The sequence below is a fragment of the Nomascus leucogenys genome, chromosome 12, assembly GCF_006542625.1.
Source record: "Nomascus leucogenys isolate Asia chromosome 12, Asia_NLE_v1, whole genome shotgun sequence".
NCBI lineage: Eukaryota > Metazoa > Chordata > Mammalia > Primates > Hylobatidae > Nomascus > Nomascus leucogenys.
In genome coordinates this window covers 28617897-28628604 of record NC_044392.1, presented here as the reverse complement: position 1 = coordinate 28628604, position 10708 = coordinate 28617897, and the positions used below count along the sequence as shown (strand labels likewise).

The 10708-nt window shown below is 41.7% G+C and overlaps 1 pseudogene; it reads right to left on the bottom strand.

Annotated features, from left to right (window-relative positions):
* Positions 1–678: 678 nt before the first annotated feature.
* LOC115837561 lies at positions 679–10435 on the bottom strand (annotated as a pseudogene).
* Positions 10436–10708: the final 273 nt, after the last annotated feature.

The window sequence follows — 10708 nt, the reverse complement described above, 5'->3', positions numbered from 1 at the left end:
TCCCAATAGGATTGGGTTGATTGTCAGTCAAGCAGTAGAATGGGATGAAAATCTGCATTAGTTAAAAATCTTTGTGTGGTAAGGAAAAGAACAGAAATGACAAGGGAGAAAAGAGAACCTTCTCTTTTTCTTAAGTAAGACAGGGAACCACATTATTTTCCTTGCTGTAGTGGCAGCAGATTCACTGGTTTTTATAAAACATAATTTCTGCAACATGGTCTGTTGATAAGGTTGCTCCATGATGGGAGGACAGCCACGAGGCCGACTGTTCATGACAGAACTAGGTCTTCTCTCAATGCCTCTAATGCATGCTATTTCTCATGAGGAATCTGACACTTCAGTTAAAGCTTCTGAAATATTGCAATGGCATAATTGGCAGGTTTTTTTGGTGTGATGACTTTCTTGCCCATGTAAACTCTTTGAGAAAAGTTGGAGATAGAAGGACAGGGGAGAGTTTGGTTTAGAGCCACAATGTTCCAGATGCCAGCCACAAATACCTCTGCTCTGTGTCACTACATGTTCTTTTCTGAGAAACATTCAATCGCTGAGTGTTACACACTGTGGTTGAAAGAAATGATCCACTCACCACCATCCACCCTCTCTCATTCTGTGTGTGAAGATCCCAATAGCAGAGGCTGAAGACAGAAAGGTTGTCCCTGTTTCTTCACACCAGGGATATTACTTGATGACCTGGTGAATGCCATGGGCAAGGTAGCCCATGTTGCTGGAGGTGACCCCTGCCACAGAGATGCAGCCATCCTTTGTCATGTAGGTGGAGAACTCCTTGGTCAGCCACTCCACCTGTTCAGGCTTTAGCTCTGTGAAACAAGACATGCCAATTTGGTCAGTGATGTGTTGCCAGTTGTGGGTGGAACCCTTCTTCTTGAGGTTGAAGACCAGCTGAGTCTGCAAGCTAATGATGCAGTCGGCCATGCCTTTCAATTCTTACAACCATTGTTTTCACAAACCTGGGGTGTTCAGAATGGTAGAAGCAATCTGGGCCCCATTGAGGGGAGAGTTGGAATACATGGGACTAATCAAGATCTTCAACTGTGACTCTACCCTTTTGGCTTCATCTGCATCTTTGCAGACCACAGTGAAGGTTCCTACATGCTCACCATATAAGCCGATGTTCTTGGCATATGATTGGCAGAGGCAAACATTAATGCCCTGTTCGATGAAGTGGTGCAGAGCCCAGGCATCCTTATCACCATCACCATTGGCAAAGCCTTCGTAGGCCATGTCAAAGAGCACAAAGAAATTCCTTTTCTTTGCAACTGTTGCTATTTCCTTCCACTGTTCCAGACGCGGGTCCACTCCCATGGGATTGTGGGTACAGGCATGCAGGAGAAGAGCACTTTGCTCTAGTATGTTTTAAAAGTTGTCCACAGCACCTGTGAAGTCAAAACTGCAAGTCTTGGGGTCATAATACCGCTAACATTGTAGCTGCATGCCAGTGTCCCTGAAGATGGGTGTGTGATTTACCCAGCTTGGTTTGGGTAGAAAAACATCTCAGCTGAAATTAAAATATTTTTACAGAAAACTGGCTGTGATCCTTAAGGCCCCAGTTCCAGAAATGGTCTGCACAGTGACAAACTGGCCACTTTTCAAGACTCTGCTCTTTTCACCCAGGGTTGGTTCTACAGATGCCTTGCAAAATTCAGCCCGTCCCCCAATGGGCAGGGATTCCTTGTCCAAATTTTTTGCAGCAATCTGGGCCTCTGCCTTGAGCACACTAGGCAGCACGTAAGGCTTCCCATTACCATCCCAACTCCCAGATTCATCTTTTTGCTATTGGTGTCCCTCTTAAAGCCTTCAGTGATTCCTAGGATGGGATCTGGAGGTCCCATTTCCACATGGGTCCACCAGGAGCTGGCTCTGGCAGAGGCTGCGGCAGCAAGGCCTGGGTGGAAGGCTGCGGCAATCCCGGAGAGGAGTGCAGCAGGGCCATGGTGGATGGTAGGAGGGCAGTGTGTTAATAATTTCTTATCGTTTAGCTCCCACTTATAAGTGAGAACATATGGTATTTGGTTTTCTGTTCCTATATTAGTTTGCTAAGAATAATAGCCTCCAGATCCATCCATGTCCCGGAAAAAGACATAACCTCATTCTTTATAGTGGCTGCATAGTATTTCATGGTGTATTTGTACCACATTTTCTTTATCTGTCATTGGTGGGCATTTAGGTTAATTCCATGTCTGCTATTGTGAGTAGTGCTGCAAATGAACATTTGTGACATGTATCTTTATGGCAGAATGATTTGTATTCCTCTGGGAATATACCCAGTAATGAGATTGCTGGACTGAATGGTAGTTCTGCTTTTAGCTCTTTGATGAATTACCATACTTATTTCAGCAATGAACTAATTTACCCTCCCTCCAACAGTGTATAAGTGTTCCCTTTTCTCCAAAACCTCACCAGTATCTGTTGTTTTTTGACTTTTTAATAAAAGACATTCTGACTGGTGTGAGATGGTATCTCACTGTGGTTTTGATTTGCATTCCTTCAATGATCCTTCAATGATTGGCATAGACAAACATTAATGCCCTGTTCGATGAAGTGGTTTTGGTATTGGTATTATGACCCCAAGACTTGCAGTTTTGACTTCACAGGTGCTGTGGATAACTTTAAAACATACTAGAGCAAAGTGTTCTTCTCCTGCATGCCTGTACCCACAATCCCATGGGAGTGGACCCGCGTCCAGAACAGTGGAAGGAAACAGCAACAGTTGCAAAGAAAAAGAATCTCTTTGCGCTCTTCGACGTGGCCTACCAAGGCTTTGCCAATGGTGATGGTGATAAGGATGCCTGGGCTCTGCACCACTTCATCGAACAGGGCATTAATGTTTGTCTGTGCCAATCATTGAAGGATCATTGAAGGAGTGCAAATCAAAACCACAATGCCTTCAGTGATATTGAACTTTTCTTCATATGCTTGTTGGCCACATGTATGTCTTCTTTAGAAAAGTGTCTGTTCATGTCCTTTGCCCACTTTTTAATGGGATAATTTGTTTTTCTCTTGCAAAGTTGTTTAAGTTCCCTATAGATGCTGGATATAAGACCTTTGTCAGATGCATAGTTTGCAAATATTTTCTCCCATTCTGTAGGTTGTCTTTTGACTCTGTTGATAGTTTCTTTCATTATGCAGAAGCTCTTAAGTTTAATTAGATCCCACTTATCACTTTTTGCTTCTGTCGCAATTGCTTTTTGTGTCTTTGTCATGAAATTTTTGCCCATTCCTATGTCCAGGATGGTATTGCCTAGGTTGTCTTTTAGGGTTTTAATAGCTTTAGGTTTTCCATTTAAGTCTTTAATCCATCTTGAGTTGATTTTTGTATATGGGGTAAGGAAGGGGTCAGGTTTCAATATTCTGCATATGGCTAGGCAGTTATCCCAGCACCACATATTGAATAGTGAGTCTTTTTTCCATTGCTTGTTTTAATCAGCTTTGTCAAAGATCAGATGATTGTAGCTGTGTGGCCTTATTTCTGAGTTCTCTATTCTGTTCCATTGGCCTATGTGTTTGTCTTTGTACATGTATCATTCTGTTTCAGTTACTGTAGCACTGTAGTATAGTTTGAAGTTGGGTAACATGATGGCTCCAGCTTTGAACTTTTTGCTTAAGATTTCCTTGGCTATTTGGGCTCTTTATTGATTCTACATAAATTTTAAGATATATTTTTCTAGTTCTTTGAAGAATGTCATTGGTAGCTTGATAGGAATAGCATGAATCTGTAAATCCCTTTAGACAGTACCATTTTAATGATATTGATTCTTCCTATCTATGAGCAGGGGATGATTTTTACTTTTTTGTGTCTTCTCTGATTTCTTTGACCAGGATCTTGTAAGTCTCATCGTAAAGATCTTTAACCTCCATGGTTAGCTGTATTCCTAGGTATTTTATTCTTTTGTGGCAATTGTGAATGGGATTGCCTTTCTGATTTGACTCTCTGTTTGGCTGTTTTTTGTGTAGAGGAATGCTAGTGATCTTTGTACGTTGATTTTGTATCCTGAAACTTTGTTGAAGTCATTTATCAGCTGAAGGAGCTTTTGGGCCAAGACTATGGGGTTTTCTAAATATAGAATCATGTCATCTGCAAACAGGAATAGTTTGTCTACTTCTCTTCCTATTTGGATGCCCTTCATTTCTTTCTCTTGCCTGATTGCTCTGGCTAGGACTTCTGATACTATGTTGAACTGAGGTAGTGAAAGGGAATCCTTGTCTTGCACCAGTTTTTAAGGAGAATGCTTTCACCTTTCATCCATTCATTATAATGTTGGCTGTGGGTTTGTCATAGATGGTTTTATTATTTTGAGGTATGTTCCTTCAGTACCTAGTTTATTGAGAGTTTTTAACATGAAGGGATGTTGAATTTTATAGAAAGCCCTTTCTGTGTTTGTTGAGATAATCATGTGGTTTTTGTGTTTAGTTTTGTTGATGTGATGACTCACATTTATTGATTTGCATATGTTGAACCAACCTTGCATCCTGGGGATGAAGTGTACCTGATCATGATGGATTAACTTTTTGATTCAGTTTGCCAATATTTTGTTGAGGATTTTGCATCAATGTTCATTAAGGATATTGGCCTGAAGTTTTATTTTTTTGTTGTTGTATCTCTGCCAGCCTCATAGAATTAGTTGGAAGGAGTCCCTTTTTCTCAATTTTTTTGGAATAGTTTCTATAGGAATGGTTCCAGCTCTTATTTTAACATCTGGTAGAATCTAGGTTTTCTAGTTTGTGTGCATAGAGGTGTTCATAGTATTTTCTGATGGTTGTTTTTATTTCTATGGGGTCAGTGGTAACATTCCCTTCATCATTTTTAATTGTGTTTAATTGGATCTTCTCTCTTCTTCTTTATTAATCTAGCTAGCGGCCTATTTTATTCGTTTTTTTAAAAAACCAACCCCTGCATTCCTGGATCTTTTTAATGATTTTTAATGTCTCATTTTCCTTCAGTTCAGCTCTGATTTTTGTACGTTTTGTCTTCTGCTAGTTTTGGGGTTGATTTGTTCTTGCTTCTCTAATTCTTTCAGTTGTGATATTAGGTTATTAGTTTTAGATCTTTCTAACTTTTTTTTTTTTTTTTTGAGACGGAGTCTCACTCTGTCGCCCAGGCTGGAGTGCAGTGGCACAATTTCTGCTCACTGCAAGCTCCGCCTCCCGGGTTCACGCCATTCTCCTGCCTCAGCCTCTCCGAGTAGCTGGGACTACAGGCGCCCGCCACCACGCCCAGCTAATTTTTTGTATTTTTTAGTAGAGACGGGGTTTCACCATGGTCTCAATCTCCTGACCTCGTGATCCACCCGCCTCGGCCTCCCAAAGTGCTGGGATTACAAGCGTGAGCCACCACGCCTGGCCAGATCTTTCTAACTTTTTGATGTAGGCATTTAGTGCTATAAATTTCCCTCTTAACACTGCTATAGCTGTGTGCCAGAGATTCTAGTAAGTTGTATCTTTGTTCTAATTATTTTCAAGGTATTTCTTGATTTCTGCCTTAACTTCACATTATTTACCCAAAAAGTCATTTAGGAGAATGTTGTTTAATTTCCATAGAATTGCATGGTTTTGAGTGATGTTTCTTAGTCTTTATTTCTATTTTTATTGTGCTGTGGTCCAAGAGTGTGTTTGGTAAAAGTTTTGTTCTTTTGTATTTGTTGAGCATTGTTTTATTCCAATTGTGTGGCTGATTTTAGAGTATGTGCCATGTAGTGATAAGAAGAATGTGTATTCTGCTGTTTTGGAGTAGAAAGCTCTGTAAAGGTCTATCAGATCCATTTGGTCCAATGTTGAGTTCAGGTCCTAAATATCTTTGTTAATTTTCTGTCTTGATGATCAGTCTAATACTGTCAGTGGAGTGTTGAAGTCTCCTATTAATATTGTGTGAGAATTTATATCTCTTTATAGGTCTCTAACAACTTGCTTTATGAATCTGGGTGCTCCTGTGTTGGGTACATATATTATATTTAGGACAGTTAGGTCTTCTTGTTGAATCGAACACTTTACCATTGTGTAATGCCCTTCTTTGTCTTTTTCAGTCTTTATTGGTTTGAAATCTGTTTTGTCCAAAATGAAGATTGCAACTCTGCTTTTTCCTGTTCTCCATTTGCTTGGTAGATTTTCCTCCATCCTTTTATCTTGAGCCTATGCATATCCTTACATGTGAGATGGGTCTCTTGAAGACAGCATACCATTGGGTCTTGCTTCTTTATCCACCTTATCACTCTGTGCTTTTTAAGTGGGGCATTTAGCCCATTTACATTCAAGGTTAGTATTGATATGTGTGAATTTGATCTTGTCATTGTGCAGTTAGGTGGTTACTATGTTGGCTTGTTTGTGTGGTTGCTATATAGTGACACTGGTCTGTGTATTTAAGTGTGTTTTTGTGTTAGCTGGTAGCTGTCTTTTCTTTCTATATTTAGTGCTCCTTTCAAGATCCCTTGTAAGGCAGGTCTTGGCTTTCCGACAGCCAAGTTTCCATCAGTTGATATGGGAATATTTGTTGCACAACAATTTTTAAAAGATTTGGCTGACTTTGGCTGAATTTGCTACAACTCCAAAAAGAATCCAGATACACCATGAATTTTACTTACATTTCATTCTACTCTGACATTTGCCAGGAAGATAGGAGTAGGTGACTGTTGATAAGCAAATGTGAGGGAAATGTGAGTTCCCTCACATTTGCTTATCTGAAGAGGATCTTATTTCTCCTTCACTTAGGAAGCTTAGTTTGGCTGGGTAAAAAATTCTTGATTGAAGATTTTTTTCTTTATGAATGTTGAATACAAGCCCTCAATCTCTTCTAGCTTTTAGGGTTTCAACTGAGAGGTCCAGGGTTAACCTAATGGGATTCCCTTTTTAAGTGACCTACCTTTTCCCTCTGCCTTTAACATTCTTTCTTTCTTTCAATTCGACCTTGGAAAATACTGTAATTATATGCCTTAGGGATAATCTTCTTGTGTAGAATCTTTCAGGAGTTCTCTGTATTTCCTGAATTTCATCTTTAGCAAGGTTGGGGAAGTTTTCATGGATGATATCCTAAATTGTGTTTTCCAAGTTTTTTGCTTTCTCCCGCTTCCTTTCAGGGATGCCAGTGATTCATAGATGTGACCTCTTCACATAATACCATACTTCTCAGAGGTTTTGTTCATTCCTTCTTATTCTTTTCTCTTTATTGTTGTCTGACTGTCTTATTTCAGAGAATCAGTCTTCTAGTTCTGAGATTCTTTCCTCAGCTTGGTTTATTCTGCTGTTAATACCTGTGGTTGCATTGTGAAATTCTTGTATTGTGTTATTCAGCTTGGTCTGACCCATTAGTTTCTTTTTTATACTGGCTATTTCATCCTTCAGCTCCTGTATGGTTTTGGTGTGATTTTTATTTTCCTTGGATTGGGTTTTGCTATCCCCCTGAATCCCAATAATCTTTGTTCCTATCCACATTCTGAATTCTATTTTTGTCATTCCAGCCAGTTCAGCCCAGTTAAGAACTCTTGTTGAAGAACTAGTGTGGTTGTTTGGAGGACATATGACATTCTGGCCATTTGAGTTACCAGAGTTCTTGCTTTTGTTCTTTCTCATCTCTGCATGTGGATGTTCATTTAACTGCAGTTTACATTGAGTACAGTCAATAGACTTCTTTTCTGGATGTCTTCACCAGATGGAGGCTTTGTGTAGGGTCTTTATTTGAAGCTGACTTCTTGTCTCTGGTTTCAGAGGGGGTTATGTTAATGAGGGACTTTTGGTGTTGAAGCTTTGGGGTGTGATTCAACATGTGGCACTTAAGCTTATTGGTCAGTTGGTACTGCAGCTCTGGTACAATCTCAGTGTTTATGTTCCTTCCACAGTTTGGAGGTAGCAGAGGAAGGGAACTCAGTAGTGGTTGTGGCAAAGGGTCTTTTGCTTGTCTCCTGGAGGCTCCATCCCAGAGAGATGCAGGTCAGCAATCAGATAGTGCAATCACCCCAGAAATGGAAGGTCTGTGCTATGGGCCCAAACCAGGGGTTCCCTGTCTGGTGATGAGCAGTGGGGTTGTGTGGGACCCGTGGGAGAAGGACTGGTCTTTTTTTGGGTTGACTGCAACTTGTTGGAGGTGTGGGTAAGACACTTAGGGTCTTTGTTCCTTCATTAGTCCAAGGGGAACAAGGACTGTGGCAGACTCAGTGACAGAGGGGCTTTCAGTTGCCCCTGGAAGCTCTGTCCAGGGAGTTGCCAAATTACTACTGACTCTATAGCTCTGGTGGTGGATGGCTGGAGGTGCAGACCTAGAGTACCTTCCCAGTGAGGAGATATGGGAATGGACATCATCTAACAGTCTGGCCACTTTTCCGTAAGGCTGCTTGGGTACACTTAGGGGTCCACTCCAGTCCCTAGTTACCTCAGGTTTTCCTGTACCCAAATGTATCACCAGTGAAGGCTGCAAAACAGCAAAGATGGCAGTCTGACTCTCCCTCTGGGACTTTCACCCCAGGGAGTTATGAACCTGATTCTGGCCTGAATGCACCTGGGGGAGGTGACTGAAGACCCTGGTTGGGAGGTCCAACCCAGTGAGGAGGAATGGAATCGGGGGCCTGCTTTAAAAAGCAGTCTGGACACATTTTTGTAGAGTGGCTGTGCTGTGGGTCCACTTCAGCCCCCGATCACCTCAGACACTCCAAAGGCCAAAGGCAGGAATGGTTAAGTCACCAAACAGCAAAGATGGTGGCCTGCCCCTTCCTCTGGGAGCTCTGTCCCAGGGAGGTTGTAAATCTCTGTTGGCCAGAGAACCCCAGTGGGGATGGCTGGAGATCCTGGTTGGGAGGTACTGCCCAGTGAAGAGGAATGGGATCAGGAACCCACTTAAAAAAGCAGTCTGACCACATTTTGCAGAGCAGTGGGGGGACTGCCTCCACCTCTATTGGGAACTATGTTGGGGCACTGCCTCCACCTCTGGTTGGCTTGGACTCTCCAAAGCCTGAAGGCTGGTGTGGCTAAGTCAGTCTGGGAGTGCTGTTCCAGGGAGATTTCAAATTTCTGTCAGTTGGAGAACAACGGTGGGGGTGGCTGGAGGCCCTGGTTGGGAGGTCCCACCCAGTGAGGAAGAATGGGATCAGGGACCTGATCTAAAATGCAGTCTGGCCTGGCTTCTCTTTCTGATCATTACTCTTTAGAGTGTTTCTTGCCTTTTTCCAAAGTTTGATGAGGAAAGTCTGAGTTTGTATCTTTTCTTAACTATATGCCTGTTCAGAATTCACAAAGCCTTCAAGTTGCAAGTCTGACAGCCTAGCATTTTCACTGTTTCTGCTACTCAGCCAGAAGTCTTAAAGGTCAGTGATGGCTTACCACATTCATGAAACCTTTTCAGGGAGCTCCAACTCATAATGACTTCTTTTTTAAATACTGTAGCCATTCATGTATGTACCATTCATTTGCACTTGTAACATCTTGCACTGTATTGTTATTTGTGATATTATGTGTAAAGGCAGCTAAAATAGAGTGAAGAAAACTCCACCAGGGTTATTTCTCACAGGCATTTATATATATATTATATATATATATAATTAATATATATTAAATATATAATATATTAAATATATAATTAATATCTATTATATGTATTATTTATATATAATACACAGATATATATACACCTCTCATGATTGCTACTTGATAAATGTTCACTAAATGTTTGTATAATTATCACATTTAGAAGTTTGAGGCCAGGTGCAGTGGCTCACGCCTGTAATCCCAGCACTTTGAGCAGCCAAGGTGGGCAGATCACGAGGTTAGGAGATCAAGACCATCCTGGATAACATGGTGAAACCCCGTCTCTACCAAAAATACAAAAAATTAGCCAGGCATGGTGGTGGGAGCCTGTATTCTCAGCTACTAGGGAGGCTGAGGCAGGAGAGTGGCATGAACCTAGGAGGTGGAGCTTTCAGTGAGCTGAGATCACGCCACTGCACTCCAGCCTGGGCGACAGAGTGAGACTCCATCTCAAAAAAAAAAAGAAGAAGTTTGAATATCACTGGGTAGTAAGCATCTGAAAAACAATCTGAAGTCATGTGATCAAAGTTTTGCCACTTTCTTGGCATGCACACACCCCTACCTAGTGCTTTATTAGAAGCCTGCCCACGAAATATACTCAACTGAGTGCTGGATAGACACCCCCATATCTCAGTATCTCAGCCCACTCTAATGTCATTTCTGGAAGCGCTGCTGGCTTTCAAGCTTTCACAATTCTCTGAAGGATTCTGCAACAGCAAAGTGTGAGTAATGAGAACATGTCATAAGTACTATGTACAACTTGTAATGAAGGTTGTAGATCAATGTCAGTGGCTCTTGTGGAGTCTCTGGGGCTTAGATAAACCCTCACAAACACCTGGATCTGGACTAGCATCAAATGGCCCCCTCCTCTGAAAATCAGTTCCCACTTCCACATATAAGTGTCTTCTACCATAGTGTTTCCTAACCAGAGGAAATAGTTCTTCTGTGTGTTGGCTTTAGTGCCTCTTTTTCATGGTGTGGGTTTTATGTGTTTTCTTGTCTTTTTATTGAGGCACCTAGCTTGGGGCCTGCCTATTCTGGTTTCCTCACCTGCCCCTGGTCATCATGGGAAAGGAGTGGGACATGTGGCTAGGCCTCAACTTTGCCTTTCTTCTTCTGGCCCTGACACCCATGGCCACTGCTTCCCACTGCTTAGCACATCAGCCTAGTTACTACAAGCAGAGCA